Below are 24966 nucleotides of genomic sequence, written 5' to 3'. Positions count from 1 at the left end.
TGAACCACTTCTAATGCAATTATGTCTTTTCTTCAATAAATGAAAATTGCTTATTGTCACAAGTAGGCTTCAATGAAGTTACTGTGAAAAGCCCCTAGTCGCCACATTCCGGCACCTGTTCGGGGAGGCTGGTACGGGAATTGAACCGTGCTGCTGGCCTGCCTTAATTTGCTTTAAAAGCCAGCGATTTAACCCAGTGTGCTAAACCAGCCCCTGCCAAGGAGACCAAATTAGACACAGTATCCCAGAAATGATCTCAACAACGCCCTCTACAAATGTAGCAAAACATCACAACTTTTATATTCCATTCCCCTTGCAATAAAATAATACTCCACTTGCCTTCCTAATCACTTGTTATACCTGCATTTGGATGTTTTGTAATTCATATACTAGGAGAGCCCAGATTCCTCTGTACCTCAGAGTTCTGCAATCTTGCTTCATTTAGATAAGAATGCTGCTTTTTTATTCTTCCTGCCAAAATACACAAGTTCACATTTTCCCAGGTTATACTCCATCTGCCAAATGTTTTGCCGGCTGACTTAATCTATCAATGTCCCTTTGCAGACACCGTATATCCTCTTCACAACTTACTTTCCTACCTATCTTTCTGTCATCAGAAAATTTAAGCAACTATACATTCAAAGCGCGACCTACCGGCTGCATCACGCTGGAATCGGGAGGGGACGAGGCTCATAGATCCCAGGAGAGGACTCCCCCAGAATTCCCGATGGCTGTTACGCCTCGCGAAATCTAACCAAATATCACAAGATGTCGTGATCTGGGTCCCACCCATAATGGGCGGGGCCTAGTCTTGCATGGTTGTGAGATTAAAAACCCTCTTACCGTGCCAACGCCGGAGCAAATGGTCTCTCGGCATCTGTCATAAGAACATAAGAACTAGGAACAGGAGTAGGCCATCTGGCCCCTCGAGCCTGCTCCGCCATTTAATGAGATCATGGCTGATCTTTGTGGACTTAGCTCCACTCTCCGGCCTGTACACCATATCCCCAAATCCCTTTATTCTTTAGAAAGGTATCTATCTTTTTCTTAAAAACGTTTAAAGAAGGAGCCTCAACTGCTTCACTGGGCAAGGAATTCCAGAGATTCACAACCCTTTGGTGAAGAAGTTCCTCCTACACTCCGTCCTAAATCTACTTCCCCTTATTTTGAGGCTATGCCCCCTAGTTCTGCTTTCCCCGACCAGTGGAAACAACCTGCCCGCATCTATCCTATCTATTCCCTTCATAATTTTATATGTTTCAATAAGATCCCCCCCCCCCCCCCCACGCATCCTTCGAAACTCCAATGAGTACAGTGCCAGTCTACTCAACCTCTCGTCCTAATCTAATCCCCTCAACTCTGGGATCAACCTAGTGAATCTCCTCTGCACTCCCTCCAGTGCCAATATGTCCTTTCTCAGGTAAGGAGACCAAAACTGAACACAATACTCCAGATGCGGCCTCACCAACACCCTATACAATTGCAGCATAACCTCCCTAGTCTTGAACTCCATCCTTCTAGCAACGAAAGACAAAACTCGATTAGCCTTCTTAATCACCTGTTGCACCTGCACGCCAACTTTTTGCGACTCGTGCACCAGCACACCCAGGTCCCTCTGCACAGTAGCATGTTTTAACATCTTACCGTTTAAATAATAATCCATTCTGCTGTTATTCCTCCCAAAATGGATAGCCTCACACTTGGCAACATTGAATTCCATCTGCCAGACCCTAGCCCATTCACCTAACCTATCCAAATCCTTCTGCAGACTTCCGGTATCCTCTGCACTTTTTGCTTTACCACTCATCTTAGTGTCGTCTGCAAACTTTGACACATTGCACTTGGTCCCCAACTCCAAATCGTCTATGTAAATTGTGAACAACTGCAGGCCCAACACTGATCCTTGAGGGACCCCACTAGTTACAGGTTGCCAACCAGAGAAACACCCATTTATCCCCACTCTCTGCTTTCTGTTAGTTAACCAATCCTCTACCCATGCTACCACTTTACCCTCAATGCCATGCATCTTTAGTTTATGCAGCAACCTTTTGTGTGGCACCTTGTCAAAAGCTTTCTGGAAATCCAGATATACCACATCCATTGGCTCCCCGTTATCTACTGCACTGGTAACGTCCTCAAAGAATTCTACCAAATTAGTCAGACACGACCTACCCTTTGTGAACCCATGCTGCGTCTGCCCAATGGGACAATTTCCCTCCAGGTGCCCCGCTATTTCCTCCTTAATGATAGATTCCGGCATTTTCCCTACAACCGAAGTTAAGCTTACCGGCCTATAATTACCCGCTTTCTGTCGACCTCCTTTTTTAAACAGTGGTGTCACGTTTGCTACTTTCCAATCCTCTGGGACCACCCCAGAGTCTAATGAATTTTGATAAATTATCACTAGTGCGTTTACAATTTCCCTAGCCATCTCTTTTAACACTCTGGGATGCATCCCATCAGGACCAGGAGACTTGTCTACCTTTAGCCCCATTAGCTTGCCCAATACTGCCTCCTTAGTGATTACAATCATCTCAAGGTCCTCACCTATCATATCTTTATTTCCATCAGTCACTGGCATGTTATTTGTGTCCTCCACTGTGAAGACTGACCCAAAAAACCTGTTCAGCTCCTCAGCCATTTCCCCGTCTCCTATTATTAAATCTCCCTTCTCATCTTCCAAAGGACCAATATTTACCTTAGCCACTCGTTCTTGTCTTCTATATTTGTAGAAGCTTTTACTATCTGCTTTTATGTTCTGAGCCAGTTTACTTTCATAGTCTACCTTACTCTTCTTTATAGCTTTTTTAGTAGCTTTCTGTTGTCCACTAAAGACTTTCCAGTCCTCTCGTCTCCCACTAATTTTTGCCAATTTGTATGTTTTTTCCTTCAATTTGATACTCTCCCTCACCTCCTTAGATATCCACGGGCGATTTTTCCCCTTTCTACCATCTTTCTGTCAGCCTTGCTGAAGAGACCCCAGCCCAATGCTGGTTGGTACTGGTCCCCACAAATGTGAGCCAGGCGTAGCGACACTTGGGGTGTCTCCCAGGTATTTGGAGGTCCTGGTGGTGGGCCTCTGGCCAGGCTGGCACCCTGGCACTGCTGGTGCCACCCAGGCAACTTGGCACTGCCAGGATGCCACCCTGGAATTGCCAGGGTGCCCAAGTGGCACTACCAGCAAGCTGGAAGTTTGCCTGTGCTGGGGAACAGGCCCGGATGCCCTGCCGGTATTTTTTGGGGTGCAGGGGGTTCGAGGACACCCCGTCAGGTAAGTTGGGTAGTTAGAGAGATCCGGAGGTCGTGTCGAGGGGCCGAGAGATCGAGGCTAATCTCTTCCTGTGCTGAGGAGCTTTGCTGGGTACGGCCTCGCCGGGACCTGAAATAGCAACAGAGTGTCATTAGACAGTGGAGTCGTTACTGGCACTACAAGCGCCAGTAACGACCTAGCTAATCCTGCCCAGAACGGGCTCTGATTTTTTTGGTTGGATTGTGCTCCCGGTCATTCACCCAAATCATTGATATAGATTGTAAATAGTTGAGACCCCAGCAGTGATCCCTGTGGTATTGCATTTGTTACATCTTTCCAACCTTAAAATTATCCAATTATGCTTCTTGCTGTTTCCTGTTAGCTAACCAATCTTCCATCTATGATGATATGGTATCGCCAATATCATGAGTTCTTACTTTGTGTAATTGAGAGGAACCCTGGGACTTGTTGCTTCAGTATCTCAGCAGCATTTCTTGATTTGCAGAGAAAGCAGTTGCTTAACGACACTAAGGGTTGACTTGCCACATGAACATCAATCTCAAACTGCGCAGGGATGCAAATAAGTTCATAGTCAATATATTTGAATTGTAACTTGATTAGATCATGCCTGAGAAGCCCTCTCTCTCAGCCACCCTAATGGTTTGTCACCATTCTATTGAGTACCCGATGTCTGGACACTGTGCTAATGGGATAGGAGACGTGATTCATTCACATTGACCTGAGGTCATTGTCTTTTGTGGGTCTTTGCAGCCAGGTAGACTCTGTCTCAATAGTGTTTGAATGTGATAGGTACAGTGATGCAAATTCATTGAATCATAGAATTTACAGTGCAGAAGGAGGCCATTTGACCCATCGAGTCTGCACCGGCTCTTACAAAGAGCACCCTTCTCAAGCCCAAGTGTCAACCCTATCCCCATAACCCAGTAACCCCCACTTAAGCTTTTTGGACAATTGCTTTTTAGGGCAATTTAGCATAGCCAATCCATCTAACTCACACATCTTTGGACCGTGGGAGGAAACCGGAGCACCCGGAGGAAACCCACGCAGACACGAGGAGAACGTGCAGACTCCGCACAGACAGTGATCCAGCCGGGAATCGAACCTGGGACCCCGGAGCTGTGAAGCAACTGTGCTAACCACTACGCTACCGTGCTGCCAACTTTGGCTGTTGAGCTCAAGTCACTGGGTTGTAGCTTGCCTCTCTTTTTAAAATCATATTCAATCCAGCTTTTCCCGCCTCACTTTTTTGATCTAAAAAATGTTTTTATGACATCACTCAGAAATAAATGGAAGAGCTGTTACAATGTTGGAAGGAAAGCTGTGCGGAAGTAGAATTGAAACCAGGCAACCTGTGCACCTTGCCTCTCAGTCATGAAATTGTCTCAAATTTATGCATGTTTTGATCAACCATACTGCAGCCACATATAGCTACACCTGCAGGCATTGCAACGTATCATTGATCATTCCAGTTAACCCCCGGAACCTGCTGCCTTCAGTGCAGTACACGTTTAAACAATCACCTTCATCTTCTACCTGAAGTGTCCACTTTTGGCTCTTGAAAGCCCTAACATTCTCAGGGGATTTCCACTTTGGCAGCATAAATTCAGGTTGACAAACAAATTGATCTTGTGAATTAAATAGTTACTTTACACACCGACGCCTGAAGTGCGGGTACAATGAGACGTTGTTTCAAACACAGGTCAGCGGCACGACATGTTAGTAAATAATTGTGTTCAGCTGTGAAATAGCAGTATGTGGTTTGATATTTACGATTCCCCATTGGGGAAGCATGTAGTTAGGGTGCCTGGGGAGTTGCTGAGCAGAGGAGAGGTGCTGCTTTCAGAGAGCCAGTGTAAAAATAGGAGGCCAAATATTCTTTTGCGGATCTTCAGCATCTAATGACGTGATCTGAGTAAAGACTGTCCATGTGCCTGATTTCCAGATTTGGAGAGAAGCAATGTATGTATGAGAGGAACAGAGAAAAAAAGCTGGACAAATCCAACCCAGCAGTTACCGCCTATTCAACTTCAAATGCTGAAAAAATGCTGGAACTCTGAAATAAGGGCAGTTAATGCCAGAAATAATCAGTGGATTAGGCAGTATATGAGGAGGAAGAAACCAACGAGATCTTCTGGCCCGACCGACAGCGCACTTCCGCAGGGGGTTTCCCGGTGGCGTGGGGTGGGTTCAGTGGGAAACCTATTGACAGTAGCGGGACCGGAAGTCGCCAAAAAAGATGCCGTGGGGAGACCAGAGGATCTCGCCCAACGTTTCAGGTTGATGACCTATCATTTGTTCAAAACGTTTGCTGTTTTTTTTCTCTCCACAGATGCTGGCCGGCCCTTTAAGCATTTCCATTATTTTGTGCTTTTATTTATGGGAGAATTTAACTTGGGGAGAAGGTAGGGGATGGAACAGAGACACAACTCCGTTTATTGTTAACGCAAAAAAACTTCAGTGTTTTAATTCGCTAACAGTTTCGCTGAATGGGTAATCTTGCACAATTTAATCCACAAGATAAAAATAAAACTGCACAAAAGAACAATTAGAATTGACTCATTTACAAATGTTCTTTATGCACCTAACCTCTAAACTATAGTGTTAAATAACAGTCTCCTCCAGAATAAATATTATTGATCTATCTATCCTGTCCTCTCTGACCTTCATTGACTCCCTATGTTGATTGCATTCGCTCCTGAATCTTTGCCCTTGTCTGAAATCCCTCCAATGCCTGATCCATTTGACCTCTTACAGGCTGCTCCAGTCTTTGTCCTGTCTCCTGTGTTTTGTCTCATTTTGATCTACTCTTTGTTCTTCCCTCCTCTCTGTTCTAATATCAGTGACTCAGTCTCCAGTCACCTGTATGAACCTTGCCCTAGGTCCCTGCTACACATCTGTTTACTTTTAATATTTGAAATGGGCATTGATGCTGATTCAGGCAGAATAAATTCGGATCCAAGTCCACCAATCCAGAGAAATAGCCTTCCTGTTACAGCAGCACAGCTCACCTTGCAAAGCATCACTTGCCAATGGCCATATAAGGTCAGCACGGTGGCGCAGTGGTTAGCACTGATGCCCCACAGTGCCAGGGACCCGGGCTTGATTCCGGCCTTGGAGTTTTATGTTCGCCCCGTGTCTGCGTGGGTTTCCTCTGAGTGCTCCGGTTTCCTCCTAGAGTCCAAAGATGTTCAGGTTAGGTGGGTCGGCCATGCTAAATTTCTCGTAAGCATCCAAAGGTTACGGGGATAGGGCTGGAGGTTGGGGCTTGGTAGGATTCTTTTTCGGAGGGTCGGTGTAGACTCGATGGGTCAAATGGCCTCCTCCTGCACTGGAGGGCTTGTCTAATTCTATGAACATTTGAAGAATGACAGTAAAGTTGCAGGGCAATAAATAGTCTTTATTTATTCTCATTCTCAGCAATGTTATAATATTTATGATAATTAACATTCCTTCTCCATTAAGTTAAGTTCCTTTTGTGCATTCAACTAAGTTGGATGCAGTAAAATGGAACACCATGTAATAACTGAAGATTTTAATTAAGGTCATCTGATAAATACTTCCTTGATAGGTAACAGACACCAAAGAATTACAGTGAAAATTTCATCTGATTTCAGCCCATTTGGAGTCCATTGAGAGTCCTTCTCCCAGCCATTGCTAACCTTTGTTTGATTAATGACCTCCCGAAGGTAGATTTGCACTCCAGTCTAATTATTTGATGGTGCTGACAGATACCTAATGGCCCAAGTCTTCCAATCAGTTTTCAAACCTTACCCTGACCCTGATCAGACAAAACATTTACCGTCCGCCAATTTTCTAACCAACATACCGATGGAGGACCCCGCAGAACTCAGTCAGCACAGGAAACCTCAGAGACATCAGTGAAGGGAATCTACACAGTAGCCGGACCCCTGTTTTTACAGCACTGGTTGCTGTATTCTGGTAAACACCCACTAGCACACTGAAAAGCTTTGGGGCATTTAAATAGCTTTACAGTGTGTTAATTACCCAGGAGTTAGATTAGGATTTTTCGGTCAAGAATTTCTTCCAAAGCTATTCCGGTATGAAAACAGAATTAGTTGAAGTCTCCGACTCTACCTCAGAGTTGGAGACTTTTTTGGAGGGTCCCGGAAAGCAGGGGAATTGTCCATCTGAAGTTCAAACTTCCTGGGTAATTGCCATGGAGTCAGTTCATTAGGTCTTTTGATGAGTCCCAGAGCACATCTTGGAGAATACATCGGTCTCTGATCATCCGATAGGACTATGTTATTTGGCAATAACCTACAAAAAATTGTAAATGTGGGCATGAGGATAGGCTTCCAGTTTTACAATAGTTGGGGAATAAAATGCTTATTTATCAGTTGTGTGAATCGGCAATGTGCCAGTGTGGCGGGACAGCGTATTAGTGATGCATACTGCCAGTGTGGTGGGCAGCGTATTAGTGATGCACACTGCCAGTGTGGTGGGGCAGTGTATTAGTGATGCACACTGCAAGTGTGGTGGGACAGTGTATTAGTGATGCACACTGCCAGTGCGGTGGGGCAGTGTATTAGTGATGCACACTGCCAGTGTGGTGGGGCAGTGTATTAGTGATGCACACTGCAAGTGTGGTGGGACAGTGTATTAGTGATGCACACTGCCAGTGCGGTGGGGCAGTGTATTAGTGATGCACACTGCCATTGTGGTGGGGCAGTGTATTAGTGATGCACACTGCCAGTGTGGTGGGGCAGTGTATTAGCGATGCACACTGCCAGTGCGGTGGGGCAGTGTATTAGTGTTGCACACTGACAGTGTTGTGGGACAATGTATTAGTGATGCACACTGCCAGTGTGGTGGGACAATGTATTAGTGATACACACTGCCAGTGTGGTGGGACAATGTATTAGTGATGCACACTGCCAGTGTGGTGGGACAATGTATTAGTGATGCACACTGACAGTGTGGTGGGGCAGTGTATTAGTGATGCACACTGCCAGTGTGGTGGGACAATGTATTAGTGATGCACACTGCCAGTGTGGTGGGACAATGTATTAATGATGCATACTGCCAGTGTGGTGGGGCAATGTATTAATGATGCATACTGCCAGTGTGGTGGGGCAGTGTATTAGTGATGCACACTGCCAGTGTGGTGGGGCAATGTATTAGTGATGCACACTGCCAGTGTGGTGGGACAATGTATTAGTGATGCACACTGCCAGTGTGGTGGGGCAGTGTATTAGTGATGCACGATGCCAGTGTGGTGGGGCAGTGTATTAGTGATGCACACTGACAGTGTTGTGGGACAATGTATTAGTGATGCACACTGACAGTGTGGTGGGGCAGTGTATTAGTGATGCACACTGACAGTGTTGTGGGACAATGTATTAGTGATGCACACTGCCAGTGTGGTGGGACAATGTATTAGTGATGCACACTGCCAGTGTGGTGGGGCAGTGTATTAGTGATGCACGATGCCAGTGTGGTGGGGCAGTGTATTAGTGATGCACACTGACAGTGTTGTGGGACAATGTATTAGTGATGCACACTGCCAGTGTGGTGGGGCAGTGTATTAGTGATGCACACTGCCAGTGCGGTGGGGCAGTGTATTAGTGATGCACACTGACAGTGTTGTGGGACAATGTATTAGTGATGCACACTGCCAGTGTGGTGGGGCAGTGTATTAGTAATGCACACTGCCAGTGTGGTGGGGCAGTGTATTAGTGATGCACACCGACAGTGTGGTGGGGCAGTGTATTAGTGATGCACACTGACAGTGTTGTGGGACAATGTATTAGTGATGCACACTGCCAGTGTGGTGGGGCAGTGTATTAGTAATGCACACTGCCAGTGTGGTGGGGCAGTGTATTAGTGATGCACACTGACAGTGTGGTGGGGCAGTGTATTAACGATGCACACTGACAGTGTTGTTGGACAATGTATTAGTGATGCACACTGCCAGTGTGGTGGGGCAGTGTATTAGTAATGCACACTGCCAGTGTGGTGGGGCAGTGTATTAGTGATGCACACTGCCAGTGTGGTGGGGCAGTGTATTAGTGATGCACACTGCCAGTGTGGTGGGGCAGCGTATTAGTGATGCACACTGCCAGTGTGGTGGGGCAGCGTATTAGTGATGCACACTGCCAGTGTGGTGGGGCAGTGTATTAGTGATGCACACTGCCAGTGTGGTGGGGCAGTGTATTAGTGATGCACACTGCCAGAGTCGTTAAGCAGTGTATTTAGTGATGTACATTGCTAGTGTGCTTGGGCAGTGTACTAGTGATGCACACTGCCAGTGTCATTAAGCAGTGTATTTAGTGATGTACATTGTGAGGTACCCTCAATAATGATGCTTAGAGATTAAACTGTAAAGAAGGCTTTATTAGGCTAATAACTATGCTACAGATTTGGACGAGAGCTGACTGCTATACAGACCATGAGGCAGGCCTTTATGTATGACTCCCAGATGGGCGGAGCCAGAGGCGGAGCCCCCAGGGTTCCAAGCCTGGTCTTAAAGGGGACATCACCTTACATGATGATAAGGCAGTGACCGTTCATCACATTCACCCCCTGTTTAAAAAGGAGTCCGGCGGGGGTGAAGTGCCATCATAGGTCCATCCGTCTCGGCGGCCGGATCGTCCTCCTCGATCTCCTCAGTTCGGGCGGTGGTGCGGCGGGCACGGACGTCCCGGTTGAGGGCACATCCGGGAGCACAGCGGTCAGAGCTTCGGTCCGGGTCGGGGCAGAGGAACTAGGCAGGGCCGGAGGTAGTGGAGCCGGGGCAGAGGAACTAGGCAGGGCCGGGGGTAGCGGAGCCGGCGCCGGCGGGGTGTGCAAGGTAGGAGCTCACCAACGGGTGGTAGGGCCGGAAGGGGGTGTGTTGTAGGGGGCGACGGGTCCTGCAGGGGAGTGGCGCGGGAACGGGCGTCTGTGGTGGAGGATCCAGCGGGCGCCAGATCCCGGAGGGAAACCGTATCTTTCCTGCCGTCGGAGTACTCCACGTAGGCGTAACTGGGGTTGGCGTGGAGCAGTTGGACCTTTTCAACTAGGGGGTCCGTTTTATGGCTCCTCGCGTGCCTCCGGAGAAGAACAGGTCCCGGAGCCGTCAGCCAAGGTGGAAGCGAGAACCCGGAGGTAGTCTTCCTGGGGAAGAGAAACAATCGCTCATGAGGGGTCTCATTTGTGGCCGTGCAGAGGAGTGACCTAATGGAGTGTAGGGCATCGGGTAGGACCTCCTGCCAGCGGGTAGTTGGAAGACTTCTCGACCGCAGGGCCAGAAGGACAGCCTTCCACACTGTCGCGTTCTCCCTCTCCACCTGCCCGTTTCCCCGTCGGTTATAGCTGGTCGTTCTGCTCGAGGCGGTGCCTTTGCTGAGCAGATACTGACGCAGTTCATCGCTCATGAACGATGTACCCCGGTCGCTGTGGATATAAGCAGGGAAACCGAACAGGGTGAAGATGCGGTGCAGTGCCTTAATCACCGTGGCTGAGGTCATGTCGGTGCAGGGAATGGCGAATGGGAAACGGGAGAACTCATCGATCACGGTGAAGAAATAGGCATAACGGTTGGTGGACGGGAGGGGCCCCTTGAAGTCCACGCTCAGTCGCTCAAAGGGGCCCGAGGCCTTCACGAGCCAAACCTTGTCTGGCCGATAGAAGTGCGGTTTGCACTCCGCACAGACCTGGCAGGCCCTGACCATGGCCTTGACCTCCTTGGTTGAGTAAGGTAGGTTGCGGGACTTGGTGAAATGGACGAGCCGGGTAACCCCCGGGTGGCAGAGGTCATTGTGGATGGCTTGCAGGCGGTCCTCCTGCGCGTTGGCGCATGTGCCGCGGGACAGGGCATCTGGGGGCTCGTTGAGCTCCCCTGGACGATACTTGATATCGTACGAGTAGGTGGAGAGTTCGATCCTCCACCTCAAAATTTTATCGTTTTTTATTTTGCCCCGTTGCGTGTTATCGAACATATAGGCGACCGACCGTTGGTCGGTGACGAGGGTAAACCTCCTACCGGCGAGGTAGTGTCTCCAGCGCCGCACAGCCTCCACAATGGCTTGTGCCTCCTTTTCGACTGCAGAGTGTCGAATCTCGGAGGCGGTGAGGGTTCGGGAGAAGAACGCTACTGGTCTGCCTCCTTGATTGAGGGTAGCAGCCAGGGTGATGTCTGATGCATCGCTCTCTACATGGAAAGGGATGGTTTCGTCCACCGCGTACATGGTGGCCTTGATGATGTCGGCCTTGATGCGGTTGAAGGCCAATTGAGCCTCAGCCGAGAGGGGAAAAGTGGTGGTCTTTAGGAGTGGGCGGGCTTTGTCCGCATACTTGGGGACCCACTGGGCGTAATAGGAGAAAAGCCCCAAGCACCGTTTGAGGGCCTTGAGGCTGCGGGGGAGAGGGAGTTCCTTCAGGGGGCGCATGCGGTCGGGGTCGGGACCTAGGACCCCGTCTTCCACGACATAGCCGAGGATGGCCAGCCGGGTGGTGTGGAAAACGCATTTGCCCTCGTTATAGGTCAGGTTAAGGGCTCGGGCGGTCTGGAGGAACTTTTTGAGGTTAGCGTCATGGTCCTGCTGATCATGGCCGCAGATGGTGACATTGTCCAAGTACGGGTATGTAGCCCGCAAACCGTACTGGTCCACCATTTGGTCCATCGCCCTTTGAAAGACGGAGACCCCATTTGTGACACCAAAGGGGACCCTGAGGAAGTGGAAGAGCCGGCCGGCTGCTTCGAAGGCAGTATAGAGGCGGTCTTTTGGCCGGATGGGGAGCTGGTGGTAGGCAGATTTGAGGTCGACCGTGGAAAAGACTCGGTATTGGGCGATCCGATTTACCATTTCCGCGATGCGAGGAAGGGGGTACGCATCAAGCTGCGTGAATCGGTTTATGGTCTGGCTATAATCCACGACCATCCGTTTCTTCTCCCCGGACCGGACTACCACCACTTGCGCTCTCCAAGGGCTGTTGCTAGCCTCGATGACCCCCTCTCCCAGTAAACGCTGGACCTCTGACTTGATAAAAGCCATATCTTGGGCACTGTAGCGCCGGCTCCTGGTGGCGACGGGCTTACAGTCGGGAGTGAGGTTAGCGAATAGCGAGGGGGGTGCGACTTTCAGTGTCGCAAGGCAGCACACCGTGAGGGGGTCAAGGGTCCGCCGAACTTCAGTGTCAGGCTTCGGTGGCTGCACTGGAAATCCAGTCCGAGCAGCAGGGGGGCACAGAGGCGAGGGAGGATATAAAATTTGAAACGGGTGTATTTGGCACCCTGGATCGAGAGATCCGCAATACAGTACCCCGTGATTTGTACCGAGTGGGACCCAGATGCGAGGGCTATGGTTTGGGATGTGGGATGGGTGCGTAGGGAGCAGCGCCTTACCGTTTCAGGGTGGATAAAGCTCTCCGTGCTCCCGGAGTCGAAGAGGCATGCAGTGTCGTGCCCGTTGACCTGGACCTGCATCATGGAGTTCTGCAGGTGTTTTGGCCGAGTTTGATCGAGGGTGATCGCACCCAGTCATGGGTAGTCAGAGTGGTAAAATGGCCTCTGCCGTTGGTCGCACGTGTCGGGTCGAGAAGATGGCCGCCGACCAGATGGCCACTCCCATGATTCGCACGAGGCTGATGACACGTCAGAAGAGGACGTGTCGGGTCGGTGCGCAGCAGCATTGCGAGGCCATCGGGCCTGAGAGCCTGATTTTTGGGCCGGCTGTTCTTTGTTTTTCTGGCCCCTGGGTCTGGCCAGGCAGACCCTCGCAAAGTGCCCTTTCTTCCCGCAGTCGCTGCAGATCGTGGAGTGGGCTGGGCAGCGTGGGCGTGGGTGCTGGCCCTGCCCGCAGAAGTAGCAAGGTGTGCCCCCATGGTGAGCGGGTTGCCGCGTGGCGCAGGCCTGTACTACGGGCGAGTCTGAGGAAGTCCGGGGGGGGCAGGCAAAGTCCGCGGGGTACGTACCCAAGTTATGTCGGGCCACCTCCAGCGAGGAGGCGAGCGTTAGCGTCTCCTGGAGGTCTTTTGCCCCGTTTTCGAGCAGTCGCTGCCGGATGTAGGTCGAGCGGATGCCGGACACGAAAGAATCTCTGATGTGCAGGTTCATATGGACTTCCCCTGTCACATCCTGATGGTCACAGTCCCTGGCCAGCGCGGTGAGTTTCTCAACAAACTCGTCGAGCGATTCCCCCGAACGCTGCCGGCAGGTAGAGAGCAGGTGCCGGGCGTGCACCTCATTGACGGGTTTGACAAACCGCTTGCGGAGCAACTCAATCGCTTCCTCATAAATCGTCGCCTTTTCGAGCGTGGCGGAGATTCTGTGACTCACCCGGGCGTGGAGTAGACGCAGCTTGCGTGGCCCCAGGATGGGAGTCTCTGCGGAGTGCAGGTAGGCCTCGAAGCACCGCAGCCAGTATTTAAAAATTTCCTTTGCCTCCGGCGTTCGTGCTTCCAGATTGAGCTTCTCTGGTTTTAGGCCTGCGTACATCCTGAATCTAGTTTAGCCTAATAAATTGAGGTACCCTCAATAATGATGCTTAGAGATTAAACTGGAAAGAAGGCTTTATTAGGCTAATAACTATGCTACAGATTTGGACGAGAGCTGACTGCTATACAGACCATGAGGCAGGCCTTCATGTATGACTCCCAGATGGGCGGAGCCAGAGGCGGAGTCCCCAGGGTTCCCAGCCTGGTCTTAAAGGGGACATCACCATACATGATGATAAGGCAGTAACCGTTCATCACACATTGCTAGTGTGCTTGGGCAGTGTACTAGTGATTCACACTGCCAGTGTCGTTAAGCAGTGTATTTAGTGATGTACACTGCTAGTGTGTTTGGGCGGTGTACTAGTGATGCACACTGCCAGTGTCGTTAAGCAGTGTATTTACTGATGCACACTGCTAGTGTGTTTGGGCGGTGTACTAGTGATGCACACTGCCAGTGTTGTAGGGCAGTGTATTAGTGATGCACACTGCCAGAGTCGTTAAGCAGTGTATTTAGTGATGTACATTGCTAGTGTGTTTGGGAAGTGCACTAGTGATGCACACTGCCAGAGTCATTACGCAGTGTATTTAGTGATGTACACTGCTGGTGTGCTTGGGCAGTGTACTAGTGATGCACACTGCCAGTGTCGTTAAGCAGTGTATTTAGTGATGTACACTGCTAGTGTGTTTGGGAAGTGCACTAGTGATGCACACTGCCAGAGTCATTACGCAGTGTATTTAGTGATGTACACTGCTGGTGTGCTTGGGCAGTGTACTAGTGATGCACACTGCCAGTGTCGTTAAGCAGTGTATTTAGTGATGTACACTGCTAGTGTGTTTGGGAAGTGCACTAGTGATGCACACTGCCAGAGTCATTACGCAGTGTATTTAGTGATGTACACTGCTAGTGTGCTTGGGCAGTGTACTAGTGATGCACACTGCCAGTGTCGTTAAGCAGTGTATTTAGTGATGTACACTGCTAGTGTGCTTGGGCAGTGTACTAGTGATGCACACTGCCAGTGTCGTTAAGCAGTGTATTTAGTGATGTACTCTGCTAGTGTGCTTGGGCAGTGTACTAGTGATGCACAATGCCAGTGTCGTTAAGCAGTGTATTTAGTGATGTACACTGCTAGTGTGTTTGGGCAGTGTACTAGTGATGCACACTGCCAGTGTCGTTAAGCAGTGTATTTAGTGATGTACACTGCCAGTGTGGTGGGGCAGTGTATTAGTGATGCACACTGCCAGTGTGGTGGGGCAGTGTATTAGTGATGCACACTGCCAGTGCGGTGGGGCAGTGTAATAGTGATGCACACTGACAGTGCTGTGGGACAATGTATTAGTGATGCACACTACCAGTGTGGTGGGACAATGTATTAGTGATGCACACTGCCAGTGTGGTGGGGCAGTGAATTAGTGATGCACACTGCCAGTGTGGTGGGGCAGTGTATTAATGATGCACACTGACAGTGTTGTGGGACAATGTATTAGTGATGCACACTGCCAGTGTGGTGGGACAATGTATAAGTGATGCACACTGACAGTGTGGTGGGGCAGTGTATTAGTAATGCACACTGCCAGTGTGGTGGGACAATGTATTAGTGATGCACACTGCCAGTGTGGTGGGACAATGTATTAATGATGCATACTGCCAGTGTGGTGGGACAATGTATTAGTGATACACACTGCCAGTGTGGTGGGGCAGTGTATTAGAAATGCACACTGCCAGTGTGGTGGGGCAGTGAATTAGTGATGCACACTGCCAGTGTGGTGGGGCAGTGAATTAGTGATGCACACTGCCAGTGTGGTGGGACAATGTATTATTGATGCACACTGCCAGTGTGGTGGGGCAGCGTATTAGTGATGCACACTGCCAGTGTGGTGGGGCAGTGTATTAGTGATGCACACTGCCAGTGTGGTGGGGCAGCGTATTAGTGATACACACTGCCAGTGTGGTGGGGCAGTGTATTAGTGATGCACACTGACAGTGTGGTGGGACAATGTATTAGTGATGCACACTGCCAGTGTGGTGGGGCAGTGTATTAGTAATGCACACTGCCAGTGTGGTGGGACAATGAATTAGTGATGCACACTGCCGGTGTGGTGGGGCAGTGTATTAGTGATGCACACTGACAGTGTCGTCGGGCAGTGCATTAGTGATGCACACTGCCAGTGTCGTTAAGCAGTGTATGTAGTGATGTACATTGCTAGTGTGCTTGGGCAGTGTACTAGTGATGCACACTGCCAGTGTCGTTAAGCAGTGTATTTATGATGCACATTGCTAGTATGTTTGGGCGGTGTACTAGTGATGCACACTGCCAGTGTCATTAAGCAGTGTATTTACTGATGCACACTGCTAGTGTGTTTGGGAAGTGCACTAGTGATGCACACTGCCAGTGTCGTTAAGCAGTGTATTTCGTGATGTACACTGCTAGTGTGCTTGGGCAGTGTACTAGTGATGCACACTGCCAGTGTCGTTAAGCAGTGTATTTAGTGATGTACACTGCTAGTGTGCTTGGGCAGTGTACTAGTGATGCACACTGCCAGTGTAGTTAAGCAGTGTATTTAGTGATGTACACTGCTAGTGTGCTTGGCCAGTGTACTAGTGATGCACACTGCCAGTGTCGTTAAGCAGTGTATTTAGTGATGTACACTGCTAGTGTGCTTGGGCAGTGTACTAGTGATGCACACTGCCAGTGCCATTAAGCAGTGTATTTAGTGATGTACACTGCTAGTGTGCTTGGGCAGTGTACTAGTGATGCACACTGCCAGTGTCGTTAAGCAGTGTATTTAGTGATGTACACTGCTAGTGTGCTTGGGCAGTGTACAAGTGATGCACACTGCCAGTGTCATTAAGCAGTGTATTTAGTGATGTACACTGCTAGTGTGTTTGGGCGGTGCACTAGTGATGCAAACTGCCAGTGTCGTTAAGCATTGTATTTAGTGATGTACACTGCTAGTGTGTTTGGGTGGTGTACTAGTGAAGCATACTGCCAGTGCCATTAAGCAGTGTATTCAGTGATGTACACTGCTAGTGTGCTTGGGCAGTGTACTAGTGATGCACACTGCCAGTGTCGTTAAGCAGTGTATTTAGTGAAGTACACTGCTAGTGTGTTTGGGCAGTGCACTAGTGATGCATACTGACAGTGTCGTTAAGCAGTGTATTAAGTGATGTACACTGCTAGTGTGCTTGGGGAGTGTACTGGTGATGCACACTGCCAGTGTCGTTAAGCAGTGTATTTAGTGATGTACATTGCTAGTGTGTTTGGGCAGTGGATTGGTGATGCACACTGCCAGTGTCGTTAAGCAGTGTATTTAGTGATGTACACTGCTATTGTGCTTGGGCAGTGTACTTGTGATGCACACTACCAGTGTCGTTAAGCAGTGTATTTAGTGATGTACACTGCTAGTGTGCTTGGGCAGTGTACTAGTGATGCACACTGCCAGTGTCATTAAGCAGTGTATGTAGTGATGTACACTGCTAGTGTGCTTGGGCAGTGTACTAGTGATGCACACTGCCAGTGTCGTTAAGCAGTGTATTTAGTGATGTACACTGCTAGTGTGCTTGTGCAGTGTACTAGTGATGCACACTGCCAGTGTCATTAAGCAGTGTATTTAGTAATGTACACTGCTAGTGTGTTTGGGCGGTGCACTAGTGATGCACACTGCCAGTGTCGTTAAGCAGTGTATTTAGTGATGTACACTGCTAGTGTGTTTGGGCGGTGTACTAGTGATGCACACTGCCAGTGTCGTTAAACAGTGTATTTAGTGATGTACACTGCTAGTGTGCTTGGGCAGTGTACTAGTGATGCACACTGCCAGTGTCGTTAAGCAGCGTATTTAGTGATGTACACTGCTAGTGTGTTTGGGCAGTGCACTAGTGATGCACTCTGCCAGTGTCGTTAAGCAGTGTATTTAGTGATGTACACTGCTAGTGTGTTTGGGTGGTGTACTAGTGATGCACACTGCCAGTGTCGTTAAACAGTGTATTTAGTGATGTACACTGCGATTGTGCATGGGCAGTGTACTAGTGATGCACACTGCCAGTGTCGTTAAGCAGTGTATTTAGTGATGTACACAGCTAGTGTGCTTCGGCAGTGTACTAGTGATGCACACTGCCAGTGTCGTTTCGCAGTGTATTTAGTGATGTACACTGCTAGTGTGCTTGGGCAGTGTACTAGTGATGCATACTGCCAGTGTCGTTAAGCAGTGTATTTAGTGATGTACACTGCTAGTGTGTTTGGGCAGTGCACTAGTGATGCATACTGCCAGTGTCGTTAAGCAGTGTATTTAGTGATGTACACTGCTACTGTGCTTGGGCAGTGTACTTGTGATGCACACTGCCAGTGTCGTTAAGCAGTGTATTTAGTGATGTACATTGCTAGTGTGACTGTGCAGTGCACTAGTGATGCATACTGCCAGTGTCGTTAAGCAGTGTATTTATTGATGTACACTGCTAGTGTGCTTGGGCAGTGTACTGGTGATGCACACTGCCAGTGTCGTTAAACAGTGTATTTAGTGATGTACACTGCTAGTGTGCTTTGGCGGTGCACTAGTGATGCACACTTCCAGTGTCGTTACGCAGTGTATTTAGTGATGTGCACTGCTGGTGGGTTTGGGAAGTGCACTAGTGATGCACACTGCCAGAGTCATTACGCAGTGTATTTAGTGATGTACACTGCTAGTGTGCTTGGGCAGTGCACTAGTGATGCACACTGCCAGTGTCGTTAAGCAGTGTATTTAGTGATGTACACTGCTAGTGTGCTTGGGCAGTGTACTAGTGATGCACGCTGCCAGTGTCGTTAAGCAGTGTATTTAGTGATGTACACTGCTAGTGTGCTTGGGCCGTGTACTAGTGATGCACACAGCCAGTGTCGTTAAGCAGTGTATTTAGTGATGTACACTGCTAGTGTGCTTGGGCAGTGTACTAGTGATGCACACTGCCAGTGTCGTTAAGCAGTGTATTAAGTGATGTACACTGCTAGTGTGCTTGGGCAGTGTACTAGTGATGCACAGTGCCAGTGTCGTTAAGCAGTGTATTTAGTGATGTACACTGCTAGTGTGCTTGGCCAGTGTACTAGTGATGCACACTGCCAGTGTCATTGAGCAGTGTATTAGTGATGTACACTGCTAGTGTGCTTGGGCAGTGTACTAGTGATGCACACTGCCAGTGTCATTAAGCAGTGTATGTAGTGATGTACACTGCTAGTGTGCTTGGGCAGTGTACTAGTGATGCACACGGCCAGTGTCGTTAAGCAGTGTATTTAGTGATGTACACTGCTAGTGTGCTTGTGCAGTGTACTAGTGATGCACACCGCCAGTGTCATTAAGCAGTATATTTAGTAATGTACACTGCTAGTGTGTTTGGGCGGTGCACTAGTGATGCACACTGCCAGTGTCGTTAAGCAGTGTATTTAGTGATGTACACTGCTAGTGTGTTTGGGCGGTGTACTAGTGATGCACACTGCCAGTGTCGTTAAACAGTGTATTTAGTGGTGTACACTGCTAGTGTGCTTGGGCAGTGTACTAGTGATGCACACTGCCAGTGTCGTTAAGCAGTGTATTTAGTGATGTACACTGCTAGTGTGTTTGGGCAGTGCACTAGTGATGCACACTGCCAGTGTCATTAAGCAGTGTATTTAGTGATGTACACTGCTAGTGTGTTTGGGTGGTGTACTAGTGATGCACACTGCCAGTGTCGTTAAACAGTGTATTTAGTGATGTACACTGCTAGTGTGCTTGGGCAGTGTACTAGTGATGGACACTGCCAGTGTCGTTAAGCAGTGTATTTAGTGATGTACACAGCTAGTGTGCTTCGGCAGTGTACTAGTGGTGCACACTGCCAGTGTCGTTTCGCAGTGTATTTAGTGATGTACACTGCTAGTGTGCTTGGGCAGTGTACTAGTGATGCATACTGCCAGTGTCGTTAAGCAGTGTATGCAGTGATGTACACTGCTAGTGTGCTTGGGCAGTGTACTAGTGATGCACACTGCCAGTGTCGTTAAGCAGTGTATTTAGTGATGTACACTGCTAGTGTGCTTGTGCAGTGTACTAGTGATGCACACTGCCAGTGTCATTAAGCAGTGTATTTAGTAATGTACACTGCTAGTGTGTTTGGGCGGTGCACTAGTGATGCACACTGCCAGTGTCGTTAAGCAGTGTATTTAGTGATGTACACTGCTAGTGTGTTTGGGCGGTGTACTAGTGATGCACACTGCCAGTGTCGTTAAACAGTGTATTTAGTGATGTACACTGCTAGTGTGCTTGGGCAGTGTACTAGTGATGCACACTGCCAGTGTCGTTAAGCAGCGTATTTAGTGATGTACACTGCTAGTGTGCTTGGGCAGTGTACTAGTGATGCACACTGCCAGTGTCGTTAAGCAGTGTATTTAGTGATGTACACTGCTAGTGTGTTTGGGCAGTGCACTAGTGATGCACACTGCCAGTGTCGTTAAGCAGTGTATTTAGTGATGTACACTGCTAGTGTGTTTGGGTGGTGTACTAGTGATGCACACTGCCAGTGTCGTTAATCAGTGTATTTAGTGATGTACACTGCGATTGTGCATGGGTAGTGTACTAGTGATGCACACTGCCAGTGTCGTTAAGCAGTGTATTTAGTGATGTACACAGCTAGTGTGCTTCGGCAGTGTACTAGTGATGCACACTGCCAGTGTCGTTTCGCAGTGTATTTAGTGATGTACACTGCTAGTGTGCTTGGGCAGTGTACTAGTGATGCATACTGCCAGTGTCGTTAAGCAGTGTATTTAGTGATGTACACTGCTAGTGTGTTTGGGCAGTGCACTAGTGATGCATACTGCCAGTGTCGTTAAGCAGTGTATTTAGTGATGTACACTGCTACTGTGCTTGGGCAGTGTACTTGTGATGCACACTGCCAGTGTCGTTAAGCAGTGTATTTAGTGATGTACATTGCTAGTGTGACTGTGCAGTGCATTGGTGATGCACACTGCCAGTTTCGTTAAGCAGTGTATTTATTGATATACACTGCTAGTGTGCTTGGGCAGTGTACTGGTGATGCACACTGCCAGTGTCGTTAAGCAGTGTATTTAGTGATGTACACTGCTAGTGTGCTTGGGCAGTGTACTAGTGATGCACACTGCCAGTGTCGTTAAGCAGTGTGTTAAGTGATGTACACTGCTAGTGTGCTTGGGCGGTGCACTAGTGATGCACACTTCCAGTGTCGTTACGCAGTGTATTTAGTGATGTGCACTGCTAGTGGGTTTGGGAAGTGCACTAGTGATGCACACTGCCAGAGTCATTACGCAGTGTATTTAGTGATGTACACTGCTAGTGTGCTTGGGCAGTGTACTAGTGATGCACGCTGCCAGTGTCGTTAAGCAGTGTATTTAGTGATGTACACTGCTAGTGTGCTTGGGCCGTGTACTAGTGATGCACACTGCCAGTGTCGTTAAGCAGTGTATTTAGTGATGTGCACTGCTAGTGTGCTTGGGCAGTGTACTAGTGATGCACACTGCCAGTGTCGTTAAGCAGTGTATTAAGTGATGTACACTGCTAGTGTGCTTGGGCAGTGTACTAGTGATGCACAGTGCCAGTGTCGTTAAGCAGTGTATTTAGTGATGTACACTGCTAGTGTGCTTGGCCAGTGTACTAGTGATGCACACTGCCAGTGTAATTGAGCAGTGTATTAGTGATGTACACTGCTAGTGTGCTTGGGCAGTGTACTAGTGATGCACACTGCCAGTGTCATTAAGCAGTGTATGTAGTGATGTACACTGCTAGTGTGCTTGGGCAGTGTACTAGTGATGCACACGGCCAGTGTCGTTAAGCAGTGTATTTAGTGATGTACACTGCTAGTGTGCTTGTGCAGTGTACTAGTGATGCACACCGCCAGTGTCATTAAGCAGTATATTTAGTAATGTACACTGCTAGTGTGTTTGGGCGGTGCACTAGTGATGCACACTGCCAGTGTCGTTAAGCAGTGTATTTAGTGATGTACACTGCTAGTGTGTTTGGGCGGTGTACTAGTGATGCACACTGCCAGTGTCGTTAAACAGTGTATTTAGTGGTGTACACTGCTAGTGTGCTTGGGCAGTGTACTAGTGATGCACACTGCCAGTGTCGTTAAGCAGTGTATTTAGTGATGTACACTGCTAGTGTGCTTGGGCAGTGTACTAATGATGCACACTGCCAGTGTCGTTAAGCAGTGTATTTAGTGATGTACACTGCTAGTGTGTTTGGGCAGTGCACTAGTGATGCACACTGCCAGTGTCGTTAAGCAGTGTATTTAGTGATTTACACTGCTAGTGTGTTTGGGTGGTGTACTAGTGATGCACACTGCCAGTGTCGTTAAGCAGTGTATTTAGTGATGTACACTGCTAGTGTGCTTGGGCAGTGTACTAGTGATGCACACTGCCAGTGTCGTTAAGCAGTGTATTTAGTGATGCACACTGCTAGTGTGCTTGGGCAGTGTACTAGTGATGCACACTGCCAGTGTCGTTAAGCAGTGTATTTAGTGAAGTACACTGCTAGTGTGTTTGGGCGGTGCACTAGTGATGCACACTTCCAGTGTCGTTACGCAGTGTATTTAGTGATGTACACTGCTAGAGTGCTTCGGCAGTGTAATAGTGATGCACACTGCCAGTGTCGTTAAGCAGTGTATTTAGTGATGTACACTGCTAGTGTGCTTGGGCAGTGTACTAGTGATGCATACTGACAGTGTCGTTAAGCAGTGTATTAAGTGATGTACACTGCTAGTGTGCTTGGGCAGTGTACTGGTGATGCACACTGCCAGTGTCGTTAAGCAGTGTATTTAGTGATGTACATTGCGAGTGTGTTTGGGCAGTGGATTGGTGATGCACACTGCCTGTGTCGTTAAGCAGTGTATTTAGTGATGTACACTGCTATTGTGCTTGGGCAGTGTACTTGTGATGCACACTACCAGTGTCATTAAGCAGTGTATTTAGTGATGTACACTGCTAGTGTGCTTGGGCAGTGTACTAGTGATGCACACTGCCAGTGTCATTAAGCAGTGTATGTAGTGATGTACACTGCTAGTGTGCTTGGGCAGTGTACTAGTGATGCACACTGCCAGTGTCGTTAAGCAGTGTATTTAGTGATGTACACTGCTAGTGTGCTTGTGCAGTGTAACTAGTGATGCACACTGCCAGTGTCAGTAAGCAGTGTATTTAATAATGTACACTGCTAGTGTGTTTGGGCGGTGCACTAGTGATGCACACTGCCAGTGTCGTTAAGCAGTGTATTTAGTGATGTACACTGCTAGTGTGTTTGGGCGGTGTACTAGTGATGCACACTGCCAGTGTCGTTAAACAGTGTATTTAGTGATGTACACTGCTAGTGTGCTTGGGCAGTGTACTAGTGATGCACACTGCCAGTGTCGTTAAGCAGCGTATTTAGTGATGTACACTGCTAGTGTGCTTGGGCAGTGTACTAGTGATGCACACTGCCAGTGTCGTTAAGCAGTGTATTTAGTGATGTACACTGCTAGTGTCATTAAGCAGTGTATGTAGTGATGTACGCTGCTAGTGTGCTTGGGCAGTGTACTAGTGATGCACACTGCCAGTGTCGTTAAGCAGTGTATTTAGTGATGTACACTGCTAGTGTGCTTGTGCAGTGTACTAGTGATGCACACTGCCAGTGTCATTAAGCAGTGTATTTAGTAATGTACACTGCTAGTGTGTTTGGGCGGTGCACTAGTGATGCACACTGCCAGTGTCGTTAAGCAGTGTATTTAATGATGTACACTGCTAGTGTGTTTGGGCGGTGTACTAGTGATGCACACTGCCAGTGTCGTTAAACAGTGTATTTAGTGATGTACACTGCTAGTGTGCTTGGGCAGTGTACTAGTGATGCACACTGCCAGTGTCGTTAAGCAGCGTATTTAGTGATGTACACTGCTAGTGTGCTTGGGCAGTGTACTAGTGATGCACACTGCAAGTGTCGTTAAGCAGTGTATTTAGTGATGTACACTGCTAGTGTGTTTGGGCAGTGCACTAGTGATGCACACTGCCAGTGTCATTAAGCAGTGTATTTAGTGATGTACACTGCTAGTGTGTTTGGGTGGTGTACTAGTGATGCACACTGCCAGTGTCGTTAAACAGTGTATTTAGTGATGTACACTGCTAGTGTGCTTGGGCGGTGTACTAGTGATGCACACTGCCAGTGTCGTTAAGCAGTGTATTTAGTGATGTACACAGCTAGTGTGCTTCGGCAGTGTACTAGTGATGCACACTGCCAGTGTCGTTTCGCAGTGTATTTAGTGATGTACACTGCTAGTGTGCTTGGGCAGTGTACTAGTGATGCATACTGCCAGTGTCGTTAAGCAGTGTATTTAGTGATGTACACTGCTAGTGTGCTTGTGCAGTGTTCTAGTGATGCACACTGCCAGTGTCATTAAGCAGTGTATTTAGTAATGTACACTGCTAGTGTGTTTGGGCGGTGCACTAGTGATGCACACTGCCAGTGTCGTTAAGCAGTGTATTTAGTGATGTACACTGCTAGTGTGTTTGGGCGGTGTACTAGTGATGCACACTGCCAGTGTCGTTAAACAGTGTATTTAGTGATGTACACTGCTAGTGTGCTTGGGCAGTGTACTAGTGATGCACACTGCCAGTGTCGTTAAGCAGCGTATTTAGTGATGTACACTGCTAGTGTGCTTGGGCAGTGTACTAGTGATGCACACTGCCAGTGTCGTTAAGCAGTGTATTTAGTGATGTACACTGCTAGTGTGTTTGGGCAGTGCACTAGTGATGCACACTGCCAGTGTCGTTAAGCAGTGTATTTAGTGATGTACACTGCTAGTGTGTTTGGGTGGTGTACTAGTGATGCACACTGCCAGTGTCGTTAAACAGTGTATTTAGTGATGTACACTGCGATTGTGCATGGGCAGTGTACTAGTGATGCACACTGCCAGTGTCGTTAAGCAGTGTATTTAGTGATGTACACAGCTAGTGTGCTTCGGCAGTGTACTAGTGATGCACACTGCCAGTGTCGTTTCGCAGTGTATTTAGTGATGTACACTGCTAGTGTGCTTGGGCAGTGTACTAGTGATGCATACTGCCAGTGTCGTTAAGCAGTGTATTTAGTGATGTACACTGCTAGTGTGTTTGGGCAGTGCACTAGTGATGCATACTGCCAGTGTCGTTAAGCAGTGTATTTAGTGATGTACACTGCTAGTGTGCTTGGGCAGTGTACTTGTGATGCACACTGCCAGTGTCGTTAAGCAGTGTATTTAGTGAAGTACACTGCTACTGTGCTTGGGCAGTGTA

This window comes from Scyliorhinus torazame, chromosome 1 (genome assembly GCF_047496885.1).
Source record: "Scyliorhinus torazame isolate Kashiwa2021f chromosome 1, sScyTor2.1, whole genome shotgun sequence".
Classification (NCBI taxonomy): Eukaryota; Metazoa; Chordata; class Chondrichthyes; order Carcharhiniformes; family Scyliorhinidae; genus Scyliorhinus; species Scyliorhinus torazame.
This window is presented reverse-complemented; position numbering follows the sequence as displayed.